At 38.9% G+C, this 25,096-nt stretch overlaps 4 pseudogenes; 2 read left to right on the top strand and 2 right to left on the bottom strand.

Moving 5' to 3' along the window:
- Positions 1–1,682: 1,682 nt before the first annotated feature.
- Positions 1,683–3,079, bottom strand: LOC114042050 (annotated as a pseudogene).
- A 1,963-nt stretch (positions 3,080–5,042) lies between these two features.
- On the top strand, positions 5,043–5,790 carry LOC114042049 (annotated as a pseudogene).
- A 754-nt stretch (positions 5,791–6,544) lies between these two features.
- LOC114042038 lies at positions 6,545–8,093 on the bottom strand (annotated as a pseudogene).
- Positions 8,094–18,267: 10,174 nt separating this feature from the next.
- Positions 18,268–19,216, top strand: LOC114042048 (annotated as a pseudogene).
- Positions 19,217–25,096: the final 5,880 nt, after the last annotated feature.

Raw genomic sequence — 25,096 nt, 5'->3', positions numbered from 1 at the left:
ACTTCCATCAGTAATATACTAATAACAATATAAATGTTTTGCACCAAATTTTACCTTTGTGGCTCCTGGATTTCTTTATATCAATATGTTTTCTCAGTTTAAATTCATTGGTTTTTTTTGTTATAAATGTTTTATTGTTCATGTTTTTTTAATTGTTCAATTGGGGAAGTAGGGATGGCAGTGGGAGGGAGAGATAATAAATGATTACAAAATAAGCAAATAAATAATTTTAAAAAGACAGTGATTGTGTACTATTGTGTACTAGGTTACTATGATTTCCCCCATTAGATTTATGAACCATGTCTGCAAGTTAACAATAACAATACATTCCAATAGAATTAAGTTCTTTGAAGTCAGGAACTGTATTTTGTTTTGTCTTTGTACCCTTATTACATCACACAAGACCTTGCACAGAGCAGACAATTAATAAATACTTGTAGGATTGTAGTTTAAATAACATAAGACCGATCATGAATATACTCTAACTCTTTTTTTCCAAGAGAATTTCACAGTAAGATAATATTAATAATAAATTATTAATATTTAAATACATATTAATAACCACACTATCTCAACAAACATATTCAAAAACTTTGAAGACAAATCATCTGTCTTGGGCATAATCTGAAAATCTTTCTTCAGTTGCAAATGAATAATGAAATCAAGGCCAATTTATTAAAAACTTAAAAAATCTAACTACTTAATTATGCTAAGGCTCAGCAAACTGGCATCATGACTATCACTGACTACATTAATTATAGTCTTGAAACAGAAGACTCTTTAAAATGTACTGGATTGAGGTGAGAAACTAGATGAGGCTAGTTTTATAAATCATGTGAAAAAGTCTCATTATTTTATTGTCACACCTCAAGTACTGATGACCCACTTGCCCCTTTATGAGAAAGAGATTCCTCATGAAAACAAAATAAAACAAAACAAAATCAAATACAAAAACTTCCCCTTAACTGAAAATAGAATAGTTTTACTGGAAATGGAGAATGAAAGTCTTTTGAAAATTAACAAAAACTAAGTTACCCCACTACGACCCTTCCATATACCATGATAGACAGCAATAAAACAAAAATTTACAACTTTAAGTTGTCAAATATTAAAAATAATTAAAACCATTACAGTTTTAAAATGTACATAATACCACTGGAGAGATATAGTAAATATTTGGTATGCAAATTATATAAAACCTCCCATACTGCTTAAACTTTTCTTCCATAAATCCTTTCAAATATACACATATGTGCACATGACTAACAAATTTTCAATTGGTTAAAACCATGTTGAATCCCATATACAAAATGTGTTGGGATTCTTCTTATTTCATCTGAATTTTTAAGACACTAATTGACACACTATTTTAAGACACAGAAGTGATCTTAGTTAAGTCAAACTTAATTTCATTTCATGCCAAAAGGCTTTGGTTTTCACAGCACCTCAATGCCAGAATGGATCCGACACCTTTGTCCATAAAGTGGGTTGGAGAGTTTTGTTTTTTTTTTTTTCCTTCCCAATAGCTAAGTGTTAACTGGGAAAAGCTTCTTTAAAATACATTAACACATCCAGGTTTCCAAGAATGGCTGTGTAAACATGCTGTTATGATACCAAGGAGCAATTGATAATGGCATGTTAAAAATGTGAATTGCTAATTCAAAGAATCCTTGGAAGTAAAATCAAAGTAGATCTTCAAGGGTTGAGTCAGACTCCTGAACTTTTTGTTTTTTAGCTGTCGTCTCTTCAGTCTTTTGTAACTAATACACAGGACTCTGATTTTTGTTTATCATTGGCAACAGTGATGCCTGAGAGAAGATAACCTCCACCTCCACTCACCATCAATTTGGAGTGACTTCGATCTGGCAGAACCTGGTAATTTCTGAGCCAGGTTTCTGACAGCCTGAGATTAATAACTCCTCCTCTTTCTCTTAATTTTGTATAGCACTCTACCAGTGGCTCTTTATAATGACAGTAGACAGCAAAAGGCCTTGAAGGAGCAACAAATTCCAGCAAAGAAGGGCCAGTGGTGTTGGCTGATATCGACTGGCTATAATTAAACCATCTGCATTTCTTTCATTCAATAGAGTAGCAGCTTCTATCTGTCTTTTTTTCTGTCATTCTTGTTTTCTTTGGAATTCTTGAATATAGTCTTTTTTATTTCCTCTTTCTTTGTGCTCCTTGTATTCTGGCTCTTGGGAAATAACTTCCATTGTTTTTTGTTGAGGATAGTTATTTTCTATAACTTCAACAATATTTTCTTCCATCTCATTTGGAGAGTAGGTCATCCAGAAGAGTGCCATTGTTTTCTTCTACTGAAATACTGTCTTTGGACTCCGAAGGCAAAGCTTTGGAAGAAAATGTTTCATTTAGAAGACAGTTCACTTTGTCAAGAGGAAACTCATAAAGACTATTAAAGAAAGATTTTGGAAATCCAAAACAAGTTGTTGCTGCTCAAACAAGACCTCCTCCTGGGTACATCTGAATGATTGATCCAAAACCCCCCATCTGCTCCATTACAGTACCTAGCACCAAGCCTGCCCAAGTTTCCAATACAATCATTTTATTGCCAGCATGGATATTTCCCAAGGTCAACATCTGGGCCAGTGTATCATATGGCATGTAGTTAATTTTTCCACGTTCTCTTGCACAGTACATAATTGAAAGAATACGGATAGATGGCTTCACAACAGTAAAGATTGCTTCGTATTTTTTCTTCTTCTTCTTTATATATTTATCCTGGTCTCAGGGTGTTGTACTATTTTTAATTAACTGCTGAACAATTTTCTGAAGTGATCTCTTCCATCATCTTGTTGGGTTGAAGATTCCCACCACTGGATACTTCAAATGTAGTTCCATAACTATGTCTAATGACAATATCCAAAAAAAAAAAAAAAACCACTGTTTCTCAAAAGTAACTTTTTTTCTCCCGCTGCACCCTCACGGCTTTCAACATGTCATCTCTCTTCAGCACCACAAAATCCCTATCCCGAATGAGGTGGTCCTGATGGCCAGGCTGCTCCACGCTGTTCTCTATGGCACCGCCTCCAGCCGGCCCCTCTCCTTTCGCTCCATTCATCAGACCTCAGGATCTCCGAAGCCAAGACTTAACCGCGCCGCCTGTTCTCCAGGATGATCCCGGAGCCAGTTTAAACTCACTGTAATAGCGTGCTGTAACCTGTCCTATTTGATTCAAATAAAGGAAAAACCTTTTGAGAACTACATTCCAGTTATGAGTCCTATCCCTCTAGCCTAAATGGTACCTTGGAAGCCAGATTTGTTCTCATGCATTAGACATTCTAATTCATCTTGCATAGGAGGCAAAATTCCTTGGGGATCCCAATGTGCTAGTACAGCTATATATCTCTTATCTTTCATTCTTCCTCCTTAACCACCTCTTCTCTTTTTCCACTCTTTCATGCCTTATGGTAGGCTTAGATAGAGGTGACTCCTGGTTACATGTGAGTTGAAGTAGATGACCTCTGGGGAACCATGATGACTTGAGATTCTCTGCTTCTGTTTATTACATTTTTTTTAAAGATATAACTTGTAATAGACAGCATGTGGCAGTCTACTTATAACTTCTATGAAAACTTGTAGTAACCTGTGGGGGTAGAGATGAAACTAAGTACTCTAAGACAGACTGATGTACAACTGTGGCAGGTTCTCCCAAGGTAAAAGACTTAAAGTGGTGCCTGGGAGTGCATTATGCACTTGTCTGATTCCTAAAGGCCAACTTAACTTAGTTCAGTCACTGAAGGCTACCTGGCCAATCAGTGATTCAATAGACATTTAATAAGTGCCTACTTTCTGTCCAGCACCATGCTAAGCACTGATAATACTAAGAAAGGTAAAAAAAAAAGTCCCTGTTGTCAAGGAGTCTATAATCTCTATGCAAATAACATGCAAATATAAGTTTATTAACAAGCTATAGCTAGGATAAATGAGAGGTAATCAAAAGAGGGAAGGCACTGAAATGGAGATTAATGGATCCAAAAAGGCTCCCTGTAGATGAGATTTTAGCTCAAACTTAAAGGAAGCTAACTCCAACATTGGTGACGTCTGTGGGACCCAAAAACCACATGGTGAATGAAAGGGGAGAGATCCCTGTTTGTGGCCACCTTCTGTTTCCACAGTGGCAGTGGTGGAGAATTGACAAGGGGACAGGCTGTGTGAAGGAAATGAATTTAGAAGGCATACGTTTGTAGTTAAGTGATCCACCAGTGATCTTTTGCACAAATGATTCCCACAACTAAGTAACTGTGTCCATTGGCAACTGTTCCTACTCAGGAACTGCTGACTTCAGTTTATTGCATAACCCTTAAAGCTATAATGATTCCAGGACTAAACAAGACCTCACCAAACTCATGGTCTACTTCCTTTGATCCTCTCCTCCCTTCTCACAGTATTTTTAACTTTCCTCTTATTTTATTCCTCCCTTTTCACCTTTGTTCTCCTTTTCTCTCATTGTCATAAGAGTAGAGCACATTTATAAGCAGGGATCTAATTCTCCAACCCTGACCAACAGTAATCCACCCTCTTATGCTGATTTTTGCAAGAGAATAAGGCACTTTCCTTTCCTGAAGTGGGAAAAGTTACTGTGGATATTGTTATATTTATAGTAGATTAAACAAAATGAAAAGTTATACATGAGTGACTCTATGAGAAAATGGATGAGTGAATTTTGGGGATCTAGGGCAGCTATGATAACTACCTAGATGTTCTTTTCCCTTTAATTGCTTATTTCTAGCCCTCACAGAAGATAGGTCTCTGACCATGTTTTATGTCTGGGAGTCATTCATCATGCAGAGCAGATTTTTCTGATAGTTACTCTTTTGTTGCAGGTGAACAGCATCACTCACAAATGACATCCATGGAGAACAGATCTGAAGTGAATGAGTTCATCCTTACAGGATTAACAGATGCCCCAGAGCTTCAGGTTCCTCTCTTCATAATATTCACCCTCATCTACCTCATCACCTTGGTAGGGAACCTGGGAATAGTAGTGCTGATCTCCAGCAAATCCTTCCTCCACACCCCCCATGAACTTTTTCCTCAGTAACCTCTCTCTGGTGGATTTTGGCTACTCCTCAGCTATTACTCCCAAGGTGATTGCTTGACTCCTCACAGGGGCCAAATTTATTTCCTATAATGGATGTGCAGCACAGTTCTTTTTTGGGCCTTTGCTGTTATTAAAAGTTTCCTTTTGGCCTCCATGGTTAATGATCACCATGCAGCTGTATGTAAGCCCTTATATTACACCACTACCATGACTTCAACAGTATGTGTACAACTGGCCAGTGGTGCTTACATTAGTGGCTTTCTGTCCTCCTCCATGGTATTAGGAAACACTTTCAGCCTTTCCTACTGTAGTTCCAACATAGTCCATCACTTTTTCTGTGATGTTTCCCCTCTCTTAGTTCTATATTGCTCTGACACTCATATCATTGAGTTAGTATTTTTTATCTTAGGGTCCTTCACTGCCTTTTTCCCATTTCTTGTCATCTTTGCTTCTTACTTGTTAATCTTCATCACCATCCTGAAGATCCATTCTACTGAAGGCAGCCAGAAGGCATTCTCTACCTGTGCTTCCCATCTCACAGCAGTGTCCATATTTTACAGGACATCATCTTCATGTACTTCAAACCCAGCTAAAACCATTCAGTGGACACTGACAAAATGGTGTCAGTGTTCTACACCATGGACATCTTCATGTTGAACTCTTCAGTCCATAGTCTGGGGAACAAAGATGTCAAGAATGCTTATAAGAAAGTTGTAAGGGGACAATGACTTCAATTGGATCATCTTTTTTCTTAGAGAGAAAATCCATTCTTTACCTTCCCCACTCTGGGATCCAGCCCCCCATTCAGGATATATTTTTATGTGCAAAGAAGTGTAATCCAAACTTTTTTTCTTTTCTTCAATAGTCTCTCTGTTTATAGATCTGTCTTTCTTCATGTATGTGTGTATGTGTATGTATGTATGTGTTCTTTATATAGGGAAAAATGGGAAACTTCTCTTTTGTAAATATCCAAAAATCCAATCTATCAATCTATCAACAACCAGTAGAATCAGTACAAATTGTAACTGAGAAAACCCCAAACCAACCAACAGAAGAACATGTGGAGCCAGGGATATGGAGTAGGGCAAGTATAAGTTGCTGCCCAGTGGAGCCACAGGAAAATGTTATTGGTGGTGGGCAGGTTCCCGCCCCATGGCATGCATGTTCCTGGGTTTGAGGTCCTTTCTCCTGTTGATTTCTGCTCACTTCAAGCTGCTTCTATTAGACCAGTCTCCATCCAGAACAGTCCAGTGGGCACACTCTCTTCCCTTCCTTAGGTGGGTGGCCCCATAATTATGGCCTGGGTTCTATCTGTTGCCAGCTTCCCGCCACCAGGCTTGTGTTGCCCCAAATTACATTTATGGCAATTTTTCTGAGCACAAACACAAGGGATAGTACCCCTCTCCCAGCCTCAGAAGACTGACAAGGAAGGGATAGGGACCCTGATGCCTGGATCACATCCCTCCCAGAGGAAAAGGGGCCTTAGGAGACAGTAGTGTCCTTGACCCTGGTAGGCTCAGAGCTATACAGCAGGGAGATGGTGAGTTCATCAGTGTAGTCATCCCCCTGGAGAAGTAAGACCCCAACCCAATTCTGAAGAAGATGGGCAGGTCATTTCCTGTTATATCCAAATTGTTGGAGTCTACTAGGAACAAAGGATGGGCTGTGTAGCGCACCAGCTGATTCCCTGAGTCTGCATCACCTGTCGCAGTCTCCAGAGTCTTTGATTGGTACTGGCAGGAGAGGAGGTCCTGGATACTGGCCAGGCTAACATCCAGGTCCAGCAGACTCATGCCTATAAAAAAAACCATGAGAAGCTAAAGAGGACTAGTAGGGTGCTGATATCTACACTGAAGCTGAGGTTGGTTAGCTTGGTGTGTAGGTTGTCCAGTTTGGAGTCCATGGTATCCAGGTGCTCACTAAGCTTATTTTTGTTGAGGCAGGTTATGCTGAGACACCTCTTAGGAGACTGGAAGGGATGCGGAGTTGGAGAGGAGATGGCCCCACACAGTGTACCAAAAACAGAGGTGGTAGTGCTGGGTTCACTCTTCTGAAGAATGGAGTCAGTGCAGGTGCAAGGGACAGGGGAGTTGCTACCACCTAGGGCTGGTGATGGCCTTGACCACTCTCCTCAAACTGAGGGCTTCATGTTGGTCTGGGGATCCTCGATTCATACCACTGGGCTGATCCTCTCTTCCACCCTGCCACATGGGGAAGCCTGAGGGGCTGGATTGGGCCAGCTCTGTGGCATCTGAAATGATGGGTCCACTAGTGGTTACAGAGTCTGAGGATTATATGTTGGAGTCCCTATAGGTTGGAGAAGAAGCCTTGTAGGGAGAGGAGCTATGCATATGCACATGCATATTGACTTGGGCATGGAATGTGTGGAGCTACTATCATTCAACATCAGGGGGACTTTCCTCTTCACCACCAGGATCTGGTTTGCCTGGATGAGAGAGATCAGGAACTGGGTCAGCTTGCTGACTGCTTTGGGCTGCTGGGCGTGCTTCTACCCAAGCCTGGCACCCAGTCTCCACAGGGCTTCCTTCTCATGTTTCATGGCCATGAGCTTTGAGTCCATACTCTCCTGATTGCCCTTCTTCATCTGTTAGCAGCTTGGTGCCACTGTCCTGTCAGACCTTTAGATTCTCATGCTTTATGCTGGGGACACTGATCCCTTTCCTCTTGATGTTCTCAAGGAGCTGCTCCTGGCCCACATGTAGTATAAGTACTAAATCTCCATGTCATCTTTCTTCAGTTTCACCACACCACCTTGCTCAATGAGGACAACCTTCTGAAAACCATACAAATTGAGTTGCCAAATGAAGCTGGCCATGTTGTTGTGCTTGAAGTACTTTGGAAGCACCTCCTTGGCAAACTGGCCTTGGTAAAAATCATGGAAACTATTCCCACTGAGGCTCCAGATCATTAGTCAGTCTGTTTCTGGATCACTCACTAGGGTCCACAGCATGGTCAGGAAGGCAGGGACTTTCTTGGACCCTGCCATATCAGGGCTCCTGGGCAACTCCATTTTTGGAGCCAGTGGGTTGGGCAAAGAGGGGCAGAGAGGGCTGGCCTGCTGCAAACAGAGTAAGTATGGAAAGAAGAAAGACTGCCACTTAGCGCTGCTTCTGTTGGAGCTGCTAGGGTCAGCTCTCTCAGCATCAGGAGCTAGCTGACTCTGCCACTGGCCAAGGCACTACCACAGACAGCTGCACAGACAGATGTCTAGGGCCCAGCCTGGCCACTTCCATCTTGGGACGAGCTTACTTCCTGCAGAATCCAAACTTTTTAAAAGACAATACTATGTAATAGAAAAATGTCATAGATTTGGAGTTAAGAGAGACCTGAGTTTATATTTTCTTAGACACAGTCATAGCCCTAGGAAAGTCTCAAGATCAATTTCCTCATGTTTAAAGGGCCTCAATAGTATCCCCTATCTTAGAAGATCATTATATGGGATGAATAATATGTGTGTATTGTCTTCTTTTTGTTATTCAGTTGTGTCTGACTGTTCATGACCCCATTTTGGGGTTTTCTTGGCAAAAGCACTGGAGTGTTTTCCCATTTCCATCCCAGCTCATTTCACAGATGAGGAAGTGAGGCAAACAGGGTTGAGACTTGCCCAAGGGGCAGGTAGGTGGCACAGTGGATAGAGCACTGGCCCTGGATTCAGGAGGACCTGAGTTCAAATTCGGACTCAGACACATAACACTTACTAGCCGTGTGAACCTGGGCAAGTCACTTAACCCCATTGCCTAACCAAAAAAGTAAAGAGAGAGGGAGAGAGAGAGAGACAAACAGACTTGCCCAGGCTAACAGGTAGTAAGTTACTAACTCACAAAGATGACTTCTCTTGATTCCAAGCCCAGTGCTCTAACCACTGCCCCATCTTAATGCCCTCAGGTACATACACACCTCTAAGTGTAAGACAATAATTGTAGTGATTTTCCTAGAAAGAGGAAGATTAGCTACATGATTTTTGAACAGTTTATCACTTCAAGACCAAAATAACTGAGCTGATTGTAAGATATAGCTTTGATGTTAATGGCGCTACTTATACAGCAGCCCCTAAAGCAGAAATAAGTTGGTAAATGCTTAAAACCAACTCTCTAGAAAAAAAATATATATATATATATATATATGTGACACACTTTGAAATTTAATCTGTTATTTTCTCCATCACTTTCTAAAATCTAGATCATCAATAAAACAATAAATTAAGTCCTGATTTGTAGCATTTTCTGCTTTCTACAATCCAGGAGCTCGAGCTCAAACTGTAATTATGTCTTTGTGAGTCACTTGGAGCTGGCTCCAGAACACAACTGCAGTGTGAGAATGTTTAGGAACGAATATACACCACAGGATGGTTCTAAGGGCCTGGAAAGAACTATGATCTTATGGGAGAGACATATTTCATTGCAACATCAGTGTAATATCTTTTCCATTCTAGCTAATCGGTTCTTTTGATGCTTTATATATTACTCTGAATATGGGTTTCCATGAAGTTGTTGCATTGTTTTTAAAATCTTTTGATTTTTCTGTGGGATGAAATAAAGGCTGGCCAGGATTTAATAACTTGAATTATTTTATGAGATCTGGAGACCCATCTTGACCACATTGGAAGACACTTAGGTACAATCTATACTCTCAGCATGTAAGTTGACTTTTCAGGAACACTATTTAGGGGTAATAAGCCAACAATAGAGAGAGCAATCATTTCTGTACATCACTATCCAGGACTACACATGGTCCATGTGAGCCCAGAAATCTCACTGGGGAGTGAGGGACTTTGAAAGGGGTTACAGCTGCACTTCAAGTGGAAAGCAAGCATAGATTTCACAGACGAAGTAACTGAGGTCTGACTGTACTAGGTCTTTGGTGTTTCTTCCCACACTTTGACACTACCTATTCTCCATTTGTGAATTAAATTGGGGAGGTGGGGCTCAAATCAATTGCCACTAGGTCACTTTAAGGAAGGCATGTTTCATCTGTAAAAGTACTGTGGGTATTAGTAGGCTACCACTATAATATCAGTCAGTAATATATATAGAAGCAAAAATGCTAGTATCACATATGACCACGTTGACAAACCATTTGTCCCAAAAGAGCGAAGTGATGGTACTGCTATCCTCTGCTGTTATCAGAGTATTTTTTTGTTCAGTCATTCAGTGTGTCAAATTCTTTGTGACCCCACAGACATTGTTCTTGAGATTTTCTTGGAAAAGACGCTGACATGGTTTACCATTTCCTTCTCCAGTGTGTTCCCATTTTACAGATGAGAAGCTAAGGCAAATAGAGGCTAAGTGAATTTTCCAGGGTTAGAAGGCTAGTAAATGTCTGAGGCTGGATTGGAACTCAGATCTTCTTGACTCCAGGCCCAGTGCTTAATCCACTGTAGCACATAGCTGTCCTCTTTCAGAGGACAACTAATATTTTCTTCACTCCTTGTTCTCATATCATACAAAGGACATTGACACCAGGAGGATGCAAAGGTGAGATTTACTGGAAATGATATAAGAAACAATTAAGGAATGATTATATTTATCTTAGTGAATGAAAATTTCAATGTGGACGGGTGAGTTATTTGAATATATATCTCCTGGAAGAGGGATTAGGCACATTCTGCTGGTCCCTAGCAGACAAAACAGGGAGGAATGGCTGGAATGTTCAGAGGCATATTTTGACTTGAAGTAAGAAAAGTTTTCTTAATGAATGGAGCACTTCACAACTGGCAACCTACCTTGAATAATCCATCACTGTAGGTCTTCAGGTGGGTTTTTCAATTATTGGGTGTGCTGTAGAGAATATACTTTTCAGGCACGGGGATTAGATTTGATGACCTCTGAGAGACCTGGTTGTGTGGGGTAAACGTAAGATTCAGTTTCTGGGAGGGAACACATTGGAGAGCAAGTAAAATATGTGTAAAATTTTTCATGTTTCCTTTCAAATTTTCAACTTATTAGATTTAACTTGAAATTCTGGCCTGCTGAGATATTTTTGAGTCTTGAATATATCACCCATTGTGATAGTTGTCCCTCCTGGATTTTTTCCATCTGGGAATCTGATAAGGATGCCAATATGTATTTGTCCAGGTAAGCAAGAAATCAATTAAATTCCACAATAATTTACTAGGCACTATAGTAATTAAGGCCTAGGTTAGGTTCTGGTTGTACCAAGATAAAAAGAATGTAGTGTCTGTCAATGAAAAACCCAATTTTATTTGGAGAAAATATATATACATGGAAGAACACATAAAATATTTAGATGGCAAATAAAAGTTGATTTTGCATTATGGGGGACATTCAGCAGGCAGGGGCTTAGGAGAGACCACCTTCCAAGTTGATGATGATCATTGCATCTTTCTTGAATGTAAGTCTTCAAAAAATTCTGAATCTGCCACTCTGGGCTCTTCACTGTCTGTTTTGCATCTTGTACTCAAGAATAGCAGGAGGGAGCCTGTCAAGGGCTCTACTTAAAACTTGAGAAATTATTACCACAGCATTCCCCTAGTTACTATTGAATTAGAATCTAGGATGACATAGAATTTGGGATAATAGGTAAATTAGGAGCTCTGAGCATATTGTTAAAAAGTATAGCAATAATAATCAGCATAAAACCATTATTTGTAATTTATAAATTACTGACAATGGTCATGAGAATTCAATCATGTAAATATGCATATTTGCATGTTACAAATGAGGAAATTAATGTTCATCTGGGATCAGTGACTTGCCTAATCTTTCACAGTGACCTCCAAATACATCCTAGATCTTCTAACACCAAGTTCAGTGATTTTTTTCACTACTTTATTTTGTGGATATCTTTTCGATAACCCACATCTCTTTCATGTTCAGTATCACATTTGACCATTAGCAAAACCTATTGATCATATTCAGGTTTGAGATTATTACACCGACTTCAAAGAAGAATAAATTGAGGCTTGAAGATGTTCAGTGATTTGGCCAATGTCACCTAGCTAAGACATGATAGAAGCAGGACTCGAAGCCAGCTGTTGTCAATGGCCTTATCCAGGTCCCTTTCTACCTCCTTTTGCTAACAGCAAGCTAAGAATGACAAAGAACCCATGAGAAAATGTTTTCCCCTATGGTCAGAGCAGAGTTTAATGGTTTGTTTTGTTCATGAATTGGCAGCTGTGCTGCCAGGTATCTCCAAGGTGGCACCATCTCCCAAGAATGGCAGGGCTCCCAGGTCCACATAAAGTACCTTCCTCATCCCTGACTTCAGCTACTGACACTGAAACATTCCAGTATTGGGCTTAGTGATTGGGAATGAGCTGGTGGGTCACTTTCCCTGATTCATTCACTCACTGATGTAGTTTCTTTCAGTTTCCTAAGGCTGAACTGATTGGAGAGTAGGAGTGGGCAACACTAACTCTACCACAATCCATGCCACAGCGATGGTCAGGAGTGACCTCTATGCCACTAGGAAATTGAATTGTTTGCCTGAGTGACTAGTGAAGAGTTTCTCCAATACCATCACATGTCTCCTAGTCTTGGGACTTGAAGGCTAAACCTTAAATATAAAGTTCTTGGCTAACTTTCTTCTTGGGGTCTTGGCCACCTTTCTCCATATCAAGCCAGCTAGCTTCTAGGATATCCAATCCCAAGACTTCAGGGAAGTATAGACACCAAAATGGTACAGTGGAAGCATTTCTGGAGATGGTGGTAGGAAGACCTGCATAAAAACCTTCTGTATCTCACACAGTGACTCACTTTCTCCATGGGTAAGTCACTTGATCTGTATTTCTTTATCTGTAAACTGGGCAAAACTACACTTGCGGTACTTATTTCATAGGGCTGTCTTAGGGCTTTAATGAGATTGTGGATGGAAATTGTGCTCCAATATCCAAGGGCTCTATAAACACATGTTAATATCCACTACTTGCACCTTTTCAAGCTTGTCATTCTTCAGTAACTGAAGTAGTCATTAGAGGGACAGGTGATTGTGTAGTCCAAACACTTAATTAAATAATGTTGATTAAGAGTATACTGTCTACAAGGCACTTCATTAAATACTTTAGGGAGGTGTTTGATAAGAAAATTTAGATAGGATAGAGTCCTTGCCCTGAATGGTAATAGCTCACATTATACAACTTTTGGAAAGAACTTTATATTGATTTTCTCATTAGAATCTCCCAAAAACTCTTTGAAATAAATGCCATTATTGGTATGTCCTTCCCCCTTTTACAGATAAGTAACCTTAGACTAATTGACTTAAGTGATTTCTCCATACATATACAATTAGTAAGGGTCTGCGTGGGATTTAAATCCACATCTTCGTGACTCAAAGATCAAAGCTCTTTCTACTACACCACATTGCCACACAAGAACTCTATATTTAAGTAGCCCCTTTATTCTCTTTTCTCTATGTCTTTGCGTTTCTCAGAGCACCTGCTCATCCACTGTCATGTAAACGCCCAACAAACTTTGCCTTTCATGGCAAATCTCATGTCTATAGCATTTAATTTTTGGCAAACCCTTTTCTCACAATCACTGTGTGACCTCCATACCCAAAGAAATGTTCTTATTTATTAAATGAGCAGAGGGACAGAAGCATTGATTAACTTCTATGAAATCACAGAAGAAATCAGAGAATATCCAAGTAATATTAGAGCCCAAGTCTTCAGACTTCTAATCAATTATCATTCCAAGAGAGTGCTATTCTCCAACACTTGGGAGTTTCTGAGTAGAAAACAAAGTATCTTGTCAGCCTTGGCAACCAAAAAGGACCCTCTCAACACGTGAGAACTCAAGAGGATCCAACCTTGAGTACATGAGTGAAAAGGATTTTCCTAGACTATATATATATATATATATATATTTGCTAGGACACATATATATATACATATGTGGATATATATATATGTGTGTGTGTGTCCTATATATATATATATATATATATATATATATAAACACATACACACACAAATGTATGCATATGTATACACACACATACACACACACATACGTATATATATGTTTCAATAGTATGGATTAAAAAACGTCACACATGCCATGTATGAGATAGACATTACTATAAATCTTGACTCTAAGTGGGTTGTGTGTATTCCTTTTCATATTTTTTTCTATCACATTAAAGGAGAATCTTTAATTGTAGTTAGGTGTAAAAATAGATTTTTTTCTACTCCTCTAAAAGTCTATGGGATAAAGTTCTGTTCATTTGCTCTCTTTACCTGTCAGTCTCACATTAACCAAATTAGAATAAAAATTCACTCACAGCAATATTATGAAGACAAATGGATATGTTTAAAATTAATTCAGGTTAAAGTTATCATAGGATCACTGATTCAGAGATTTAAAGGATCTCAGAGATTATCTAGTCCAACATCTTTTCGTTATCAATGAGCAAACTGAGGTCCATGATAATTTCAGAGTAAAAGATCTTCAGGGATTTGGGAAAGACAATGCAAACAGTAGCAATAGTATTAATTAAAAACCTGTAGATAACTCTTTTATAGAGCTTTTAGCTTTTCAAAGCATTTTACAGAATCATCTCCTTCTGTACTCGGACCCTATGATGTAGGTGTCATTACTTTTATCTTTTTTGACTTATGAGTTAAGTTGAGCTCTGAGGTGAGGTGACTTGTCCATGGTCACAGTGACAGTAACAAGATATAGGAGTCAAATGTTTCCATAAGATGAGAAATAAACCTTTTCTGTCTCTTTCTCCACTCCTCTAACGTGTGCGTGTGTGTGTGTGTGTATGTGTGATATGTAGACTAGAGACAAACCTCTGTATGTCTGGATATTGTTCAAGATAGATTATTTCTCTTGTTTTCCATGTAAGTCACAAAGTTGTAGTGGGGACCAAATCATTCAATGTATTTAAATACTCTACAAATTTTAAAGAAGCAACTCTGGTAGAGTGGATAAAACATTGGGACTGATTTCAAGAAGTCCTGAGTTCAAATGAAGTCACAGACACTGAAGGCCTCAGGCAAACTATTCAACCCCTGTTTACCTGATAATAACAGCACCTTCTTCACAGGGTTGTTGTGAGAATCAAATAATATAATATTTATGAAGTGTAGCACAATGTCTGGCACATAATAGATGGTATATAAATGCTTCTTCCTTATTTCCATTACTATAGGTTCTAGTTCTCATTTTTCTTGTTATCAGCTCTTAGTTTTTCTGTTTCTCTCAATTCAAAGATCATTCTCTTTGTCAGAGAAAATAGAAACAAAATACAAACTGAGCAGCTCTGTCTGCTTGGCATTCATTGTACTTGTCTCATCAGTCTTGAGAATCAGTCTAGTTCCTGATTTGATTATCATTTGTTTAATGAAAAGCCCAGGTTTACAATAAAAGTACTCAATTTTTGTAGTCTTTACCTACAAAAGTAGTTAGTCTGGAATTCCCTTGGTTCAAACTAAGTCCTGGCACTTCTCTGACTCTATAATTATAAAATAGGATCTGCTTTTGCATTCATCCTTAGTTAGCTCCACTTTTTTTTTTCATTTCTGCAAATTTATTTTTCATATGTAAGTCTGCCTAACTGTTAATTTGTCTTTTTGTATCTTGAAAATTTCACTCTTGAGATCTTTCTATCCCTTCTAGTTTGAACTCCCTGTAGAATTGATCAATAGGATCCTGCTTTTTTCTTCCTCTGAAATGCTTGGTATTGATTCTCCCTGAGCATAATGTGGATTTCTGACAGTTGCTAGTTTTCCTTTCTTTGTCTATCTTAAACTTTATAATGATTTAATTACTTTCCCCCTACTTTTGTAATATTCCCAGGTTTTCTTCGGTCCAACTTAAAAATTTTTCATGCTTTATAAGAATCAATATACAGGTTGGAATTTTCTCATATTTGTCCCTTCATTTTGTGATTTTGCTGTGTTAAAACATCATTTTCATCAAGAAATTAATAACTGTTCTTTGAGTGAATAGAGAAAGAAAGATAGAAGCACAGAGAGAGACAGACAGAGAGAGAGGGAGAGAGAAAGAGAGAGAGAGACAGAGAGAGAGACAGAGAGAGATGACAATAGAAAGAGATACATGGGAAAGTAGGCAGACAAAGAAAAAAAGGAAACAGACATGGAGAGACAGAGACAAATATGAAGAGATGCAGAGATACTAAGAGACAGACAGACAGACAGAAAAAGCCATTGAGATACAAAAAGACAGAATAAGAGAGAAGATTCTGACAGATACTCAGATAATTGAAGACTCCCATCAGGAGTATACTAATAACAGTATAAAAACTTTCCACCAAGTTTTCTCACTGTGGTTCTTGGATTTCTTTATATCAGTATATTTTCTCAGTTTAAAAACTTCACAATGGCATGCTGTAACTTATCCTGTATCATTAAAATAAGAGGAAAACCTTTCCAGAACCAAATTCCTGTTGTGAGTCCTATCCCTCATCTAAATTAGCAGCCAGATTTGTTTTCATGCATTTGTTCACCATGGGTGTGAGCATAATTCCTTGGGACCCTCAATGTGCTACTAGAGCTATGTAGCTCTTATCTTTCATTCTTCCTGTTTAACCAGTTCTTCTCCTCTTCCACTCTTTCATGTCTTATGGCAGCATTTGTAGAGGTGAATCCTGGTCACATGCGAGTTAAAATAGATGACAGCTGACAGGAAATATATTGATTGGAATTCTCTGCTTCTGTTTACATATATGTGTGTGTGTGTGTGTGTGTGTGTGTGTGTATGTGTGTCTGTGTGTCTGTGTGTACATACGTACATACATATAATAAAGTAAATATCTACATATACACATATATACAAATATAGTATATATATGCATATATACAAATTGTTATAGATGACATGTGGCAGTCTATAACTTCTGTGAAAACTTGTAGTAACTCAAGGTGGGAGATATGAAACAAAGTACTCTAAGACTGAGTGATGTGCAATTATGGCAGGTCCTCCCAAACTGTAAAAGCTTAAAGTGGTGCCTGGTCATGGCCTACATAGTTCTCTGATGATTAAAGGCCAACTTAGCTTTGTTCAGACATTGAAGGTCACCACTGGCCAATTGGTGAGTCAATAGACATTTATTAAGGGTCTACCATGTGTCCAGCACTGTGTTAAGCACTGAAAATGAAAAAAAAAAGCTAATATACAGTCACTGCCATCAAGGATTGCATAAACACCATGCAAATAATGTGCAAATATCAGTTTACAAATAGGATATATAGCCAGGACAGCCAGGATGTGTTACAGAAAATGAAAAGAGGGAAAAAACCAATATTGAGATCAATGGATCAAGAAAGACTTTCTGTAGATGAGATTTTAGCTCAATCTTGAAATATACTAACCAAAAATTAGTAATTTTAAAAAACCACACAGTGAATGAAAGGCCAGATATCCCTGTTTGTGATTATCACCTTCCATTTCCACAGTGGCAGTGGTGGAGAACTGAAAAAGAGGCAGGCTGTGGGATGGAATCAAAGTTAGAAATCATACATCTGTTGTGAAGTGATTCACCAGTGATCTTTTGCACAGATGATTCCACACAACTAAGAAATTGCTGTATATTGGCATCTGTTCCTACTCAGAAACTGGTGACTTCAGTTCATTACTTCAACCTCTAAGCCACAATGATTCCAGGACTAAGCAGGATCCTAGTGAACTGTTGGCCAATTTTCTTTGATCCTCTCCTCATTTGTTACAGTATTTCAACTTTTTTCTCATTTGATTTCTCCCTATACTCTTTTCTTCCTCTTTTCTCTCTTCTTTATCAGAGTGAAGCATATTCATCAACAAAGATCTAGTTCTCCAACTCTGACCAACAGTAATCCCCCCTCTTATACTGATTTTTGCCAGAGAATAAGGCACTTCCCTCTCCTGAAGTGGGAAATGCCACTTTGGGTATTGCTAAATTTACAGTAGGTTAAACAAAGTGAGATTTATAGATGAGTCGACTCTCTTTGTCTCTCTGTCTCTCTGTCTCTCTATCTCTCTGTCTCTCTCTGTCTCTGTCACTCTGTCTCTCAGAAAATGGATGAGTGTATTTTGAGCATGTAGAGTAACTGTTATGACATCTAGATGTTCTTTTCCCTTAATTGCTTATTTCTAGCTCTCACATAAGATGGGTCCCTGACTATGTTTTCTGTCTTGGAGTCATTTTCATCATGCACAGTGGTTTTTTCTGATGATTCTTCTTTTGTTGCAGGTGATTGACATCATTCTCAAATGACATTCATGGGGAACAGATCTGAAGTGAATGTGTTCATCCTTACAGGATTAACATATGTCCCAGAGCTTCAGGTTCCTCTCTTCATAATATTCACTCTCATCTACCTCATCACTCTGGTAGGGAATCTGGGGATAATCGTTCTGATCTCCTTGGATTCCTGCCTCCACACTCCCATGTACTTTTTCCTCAGTAACCTCTTTCTGCAGGAATTTGTCTACTCCTCAGCTATTACTCCCAAGGTGATGGCTGGACTCATTACGGGGGACAAGGTTATCTCATACAATGGATGTGCTACACAGTTGTTTTTTGTTGGGGCCTTTGCCGTTACTGAAAGTTTTCTCCTAGCCTCTATGACCTATGATCACCATGCAGCTATCTGCAAACCTCTGCATTACACCACCACCATGACATCAACTGTTTGTGCATATCTGGCCAGTGGTGCTTAAATATCTGACTTTCTGTCCTCCTCCACAGTCACAGGAAACACGTTTAACCTTTCCTTCTGTAGGTCCAACATAGTCCATCACTTTTTCTGTGATATTCCCCCTCTCCTAGTTCTCTCTTGCTCTGATATTCACATCACTGAGTCAGAATTCTTCATATTAGGATCGCTCAATGTCTTTTTTCCCATTTCTTGTCATCTTTATTTCTTATTTGTTAATCTTTATCACTATCCTGAAGATCCATTCTGCTGAAGGCCGCCAGAAAGCCTTCTCCACTTGTGCTTCCCATTTTACAACAGTTTCCATATTTTATGGAACCATCATCTTCATGTACTTCCAGCCCAGCTCAAGCCATTCCATGGACACAGACAAAATAGTGTCAGTGTTCTACACCATGGTCATCCCCATGTTGAACCCTCTGTTCTTTAGTCTTAGGAACAAAGATGTCAAGAATGCTTTTAGGAAAGTTGTGAGAGGACAACGACTTCAACTGGATCATCTTTTTTCTTAGAGAGGAAATCCAATCTGTACCTTCCACACTCTGGGATCCACACCCCAAATCAGGCTACTTTTCTTTTGCGCAGAGAAGTGGAATCTAATTTTTTTTAAAGGCAACATTTGTTAGTAGAATGTGTTACAGATTTGGATTTAGGAGATAACTGAGATTACATTGTCTCAGATACTTTCCTGTTGTATAGTCTGATGCAAGCCCCAATCTCACTTGCCTCATGTCTAAAGACCTTGAGAGTATTCCCTGTCTTAGAAGATTTTTATGTGGAATGAATAATATGTGTGTACTGTCTTCTTCTTGTTGTTCTGTTGTGTCTGACTCTTTGTGACCTCATTTTGGGGTTTTCTTGGCAAAGATATGGGAATGTTTTCACATTTCCTTCTCCAGTTCATTTCAAAGATAAGTAAATTGAGGCAAACAGGGTTTAGAGACTTGCCCAGGGACACACAGCTAGTAAGTGACTGAGGCTCAATTTGAACTCACGAAGATGACTTTTCTTGATTCCAAGCCAAGTGCTCTATTCACTGCACCACCTAGATGTTCCCATAGACACACATCTAAGTGCAAGACAGAAATTGTAGTGAATTTCCAAGAAAGAGGAATATCAGCTACATAATTTTGACAGTTTATTACCTTAAGAAAAAAAGCAATAAATCAATGAATAAATGAATGAATAAATAAATAAATATATTAAAGAAAGAAGAAAGAAAAAAGAAAAAAGGCACCGAATTTCTTGGAACATATAGTTTCAAGGTTAATGGCATTCCTCAAACTGAAACCCGTAAAGCAGAGATAATTTGATAAACACTAAAGCACCAATTCTCCTGAAAAAAAAAAATATATATGAAACAATTTGAAATGTAATCTGTCATTATTTTATCAAACATTTTCTGAAATCTAGTTCATCAGCAAATAATAAATTAAGTCCTGATTTGTAGTCTTTACTGATTTCTACAATCCAGGTGCTCAGACTCAAAATGTAATTATCTCTCTGTGAGCAACTTAGAGCTGGTTCCAGAATACCGCTGCAGTATGGCTACCTTTAGGAAGGAATATAAACCACAGGATGGTCCTGAGGGTCTGGAAAGAGTTTAATCCTGTGGGAGAGATATATTTCACTGTAATGTCTGTGAAACATTCTAATGCCAACTTCAATACCAATTTCATTCTAGCAAATTGATTCTTTTGGTGTTTTACGTTTCTGTGTCTAAATATAGGGTTCTTGTGAGTTTTTTTGTTTTTTTTTTTTTGCCTTTATATCTTTTGATTTCTCTGTGGAATGAAATAAAGACTGGTTAAAATTTAATATTTTCATATTGAATTATTTGAATTTTATCAGTTTTGGAGACCCACCTTGCCCTCATTGGAAGAAACTTAGGAACGAGCTGTACTCTCAGCGTGTAAGTTGATTTTTCAGGAAAATGTCCATTCAAGGGAAATAAGCTAGCAAAGACAGAGAGAGCAATCATTTTTTATGTTGTTATCCAGGATTACACATGGTCCATGTGAGCCTTGAAGCCTTGGCTGTGAGAGAGGGACGTTCACATGGGTACAGTTGGACTTCAAGTGTAAAGCAAGCACAGATTTCACAGAAGTAACTGAGGCCCAGTATGTAGTAGGTCTTTGTTGTTTCTTCCCATCCTTTGACACCACTCATTCTGCATTTGTGAATTGAATTGGGGGGAGCGGAGGAAGGGGTTCAAACATATGGGGACTAGGCCAGTGTAAAGAAGGCATGGGTCATCTGTAAAAGCACAGTGGGTATTAGTGGACGACCAGTACAATACCACTCAGTGGTATACTTAGAAGCAAAAATGCTAATGCATATGTCCATATTGACAGATCTTTTTTTCCCCAAAAGAGGGAGGTGATGGTACTGCTATCCTCTGCTCTTTTCAGAGTTTTTTTTGGTTTTTTTGTTTGTTTTCTTTTTGTTTAGTCATTCAGGTAGTCCAATTCTGTGTGATCCCATGGACATTGTTCTTGAGATTCTTGGCCAAAATGCTGAAGAATTTTATATTTTCCTTCTCCAGTGTGTTCTCATTTCACAGATGAGAAGCGAAGGCAGATATAAGCTAAGTGAATTGCCCAGGGTTACAAGGCTAGTAAATGTCTGAGGTTACATTAAAACTCAGAACTTCCTGACTCTAGGACCAGTGCTTAATCCACTGTAGCACCTAGCTGTCCCCTTTCAGAGAACACCTGAATATTTTCTTCAATCCTGGTTGTCACATGATAGAAAGGATATTTGTACCAGGAGCATGCACAGGTGAGATTTACTGCAAATGATTCCATATAAGCAATCATTAAGTAATGAGTACGTTTATATTAGTAAATAAAAATTTCAATGTATTTGAAGATGTGCCTCCTGGAAGAGAGATTAGGCACATTCTGCTGGGCCCTAGCAGGCAGAACAGGGAGGAATGGCTGGAATATTCAGAGTCACATTTTGACTTGAAGTAAGGAAAAGTTTTCTTAACGAATGGAGCACCTCACAATTGACAGCCTACCTTGAAAACTACTTCACTGTAGTTTTTCAGGTGGGTTTATCCATTTATTGGGTATGTTATAGAGAAAATTCTTTTCAGGCATGGATGAGATTTGATGACCTGTCTGACTCTAAGATTCTGTGATTCCCTCATTCTATCCCTCTCAAGACTTCCCCCTGGAGTACCAGTTAAGTGGCCCAGTGGATAGAGCATCGTCCTTGGACTCAGGAGGACCTGAGCCAAAATCCATCCACAGATATGTACTAGCCATGTGACTTTGGACAAATCACTTAACTCTGATTTCTTCCACCCTCTCTAGCCCCCTCCAAAAAATAATCCCCTCTGGACATTTGGCGCCTGACCTGGTGATCATATATCACTGCTTCCAGATAACTGTAACTCTATTGGGACATATCAAACATGTACCTTCTGCTTTGTCTGTCTAAATCCTCACATGCCATCATGAATGTGGATTACAAAGCATGAAAAAAATACTATACTCTAATCTTAGCTAACTTTCTTTGACATGATCTGAAAATGTGATAAGCCTGACACTTTTATCCATGTTATTGGTTGTTTTATTAAATTCAATTTTATAAATGGTCATTTGGTACCTACTAAAAAGTGGCAGAGCAAGGATTCCAAACCCATATCTTCTCTCTGGAGTCAAATAATCTTTTCCCTACACCAGACTACATCTTTCATGTCTAAGGATACAGTGATCCTCACCACAGTACTTCAGGATAGACAGAGCTGGGGTTTTTATACTTATCCTACAGGTAAATAGACTAAAACTTGGAAAAGTTCAGTGTCTTTCCTGAGACCTCAGAATGAGGAAATGCCATGACTAGAAACTAGGCCTTGACTACTATGTCATGTGCTGTTTCTATTCCTCATAATAATGAGGTAGCTTAACAAAGGAACACAGTCAAGAAAATGGTCTCCTGGAGGACTCCAGTTTGGTCCCCATGTTCAGAGCAGAGTTTAATGGCATGTTTTCTATGTGATGACTGTAGAGCAGCCAGTTGTTTCCAAGGGAAAATAATCTCTTAAGAGCTGCTGTGCTCCAAGGCTTGTACAAGAATCCTGCTTAACTTAGCACCTCAGCTATTGACTTCTAAGTATTTCACTACTAGGGCTCATTGATATGGGACCAACCTGGAGACAGCAGTCCCTGGAGTCACTCCCTCATTCATCTGCCTTCTGTTGTTCATCCTGAGACTGAGCAGGAAAGAAGGTCACTAACTCTGCCTCCATCCTGGCAGCAGCAATGACCATGGATGACCTCTCCTGATTTAAGGCCTTTGGAATTGCTAGCAGCAGGGACTATGGAAGAATTTCTTGAAAAGCATCAAGTACATAGTAAGGTTGGGACTTCACACCCAAGATACTCATGTGAAGGTTCTTGGCCAACTCTCTCCTTTACCATACCGTCTACCTATGTCAGTTAGGTTCTGGGAAGTGTAATGTAAGGCTAAGGTGCTCATGTAGAGAGCGGCAGGGTAGAGTGGGAAAAGGGATGGACCTAAGCTCAGAAATATCTGATAAATATCCTTGTCTGAACAAGTTGTGGTATGTGATCGTGATGGAATACTATTATGCAGCTGAAAATGATGAGCTACATGATCTTACATAAACATGAAAAGACTTACACATAATAATGAAGAGTTAAAGGAGCAGAACCAGGAGAACATTGTATACAGTAATTGCAATATTTTTCTGACAGTAACTTTGAGCAAATAAGTTACTTTGACTATTGTAAATACCTATATTACCTATTAAAACAATGCAAGGTGCAAACACACATGCACAAACACACACATTAACACACATGTCCTGGCACTAGTTGTGTGGGTTAAACATGACATTCAGTTTCTGGGAGGGAATATATTGTATAGCAAATAGCACAAGTGTAAAATGTTTCATATTTCCTTTCAAAATTTCAACATATTGGATTTAATTGAAAATTCTGGGCTGCTGAGATATTTTTGAATCTTGAATAGATCACCCAGTGTGATAGTTGTCCCTACTGGATTTTTTACATATGGGAATTTGATAAGGAGGTCAAAATGCATTTGTCCAGGTAGCTAATAAATCAATTAAATTCCACAATAATTTACCAGGCCATTATATTACTTAAGGCCTAATGTAGGTTCTGGATATAACAAGATAAAAAGAAAGCAGTATCTCTCCATGAGGAACCCAGTATTATTGGTTGAAAATAAATATACACATGTAAGGGAACATAAAACATATGACAGCAAATGAAAGTTGATTTTGCATTTTGCAGACATACAGCAGGCAGGGACTTAGGAGACACCACCTTCCAAGGTGACAATGAGCAAACATTGAATCTTTCCTGAACCTAAGTCTTCAAAAAATTCTGAATCTGCCACACTGGGCTCTTCACTGTCTTTTTACATCTTGTCCTCAAGAATGAGGGGCAGCTAGGTGGCACAGTGGATAGAGCACCAGCCCTGAAGTCAGGAGGACCTGAGTTCAAATCCGGCCTTGGACCAAACACTCCACACTTACTAGCTGTGTGACCCTAGGCAAGTCACTTAACCCCAGTTGGCTAAAAAACAAAACAAAACAAAACAAAACAAGAATAGTAGGAGGAAGCTTGACAAAGGCTCTACTTAAAACTTGACAAATGATCCTTCCCCTAGTTACCATTGAATAAGAACACAGGATCAGATGGAATTTGGGATAATAGATAAATTAGGAGCTCTGAGTAGATTTTTTTAAAAAGAATAGCAATAATATTCAGCAAAATAAGACCTTCATTTGTATTTTTAATTACTATCCTGATAAAGGTCATGAGAATTGGATCATGCAAATATGCCTATTTGCATGTTACAAATGAGGAAATGAATGCTCATCTGGGATCACTGACTTGCCTAATGTTTCCCAGTGACCTCCAATTACATCCCAGATATTCCACCCTCGAGTTCAGCGATTTTTTTCACTACATTATTTTGTGAAGGTCTTTTCACTAACCCGCATCTCTTTCATGTTCAGTATCAAATTTGATCTTCACCAAAACCTATTGATCATACTCAGGTCTGAGATTATTATACCCACTTCAAAGAAGAATAAATTGAGGTTTGGAGGAGTTCAGTGACTTGGCCAATGTCACCTAGCTAAAAGAGGACAGAAGCAGGACTTGAAGCCAGCTGTTGCCAATGGCCTTATCCAGGTCCCTTTCTACCTCCCTTTACTAACAACAAGGTAAGAATGACAAAGAACCTATGAGAAAATGTTTTCCCACATGGTCAGAGCAGAGTTTAATGGTTTGTTTCGTTCATGAATTGGCAGCAGTGCTGCCAGCTATCTCCAAGGTGGCACCATCTCCCAAGAGCGGCAGGGTTCCCAGGTCCACATAAAGTCC

Source organism: Vombatus ursinus, unplaced genomic scaffold, assembly GCF_900497805.2.
Source record: "Vombatus ursinus unplaced genomic scaffold, bare-nosed wombat genome assembly UNPS02014248.1, whole genome shotgun sequence".
Lineage (NCBI taxonomy): Eukaryota > Metazoa > Chordata > Mammalia > Diprotodontia > Vombatidae > Vombatus > Vombatus ursinus.
This window is presented reverse-complemented; position numbering and strand designations above follow the sequence as displayed.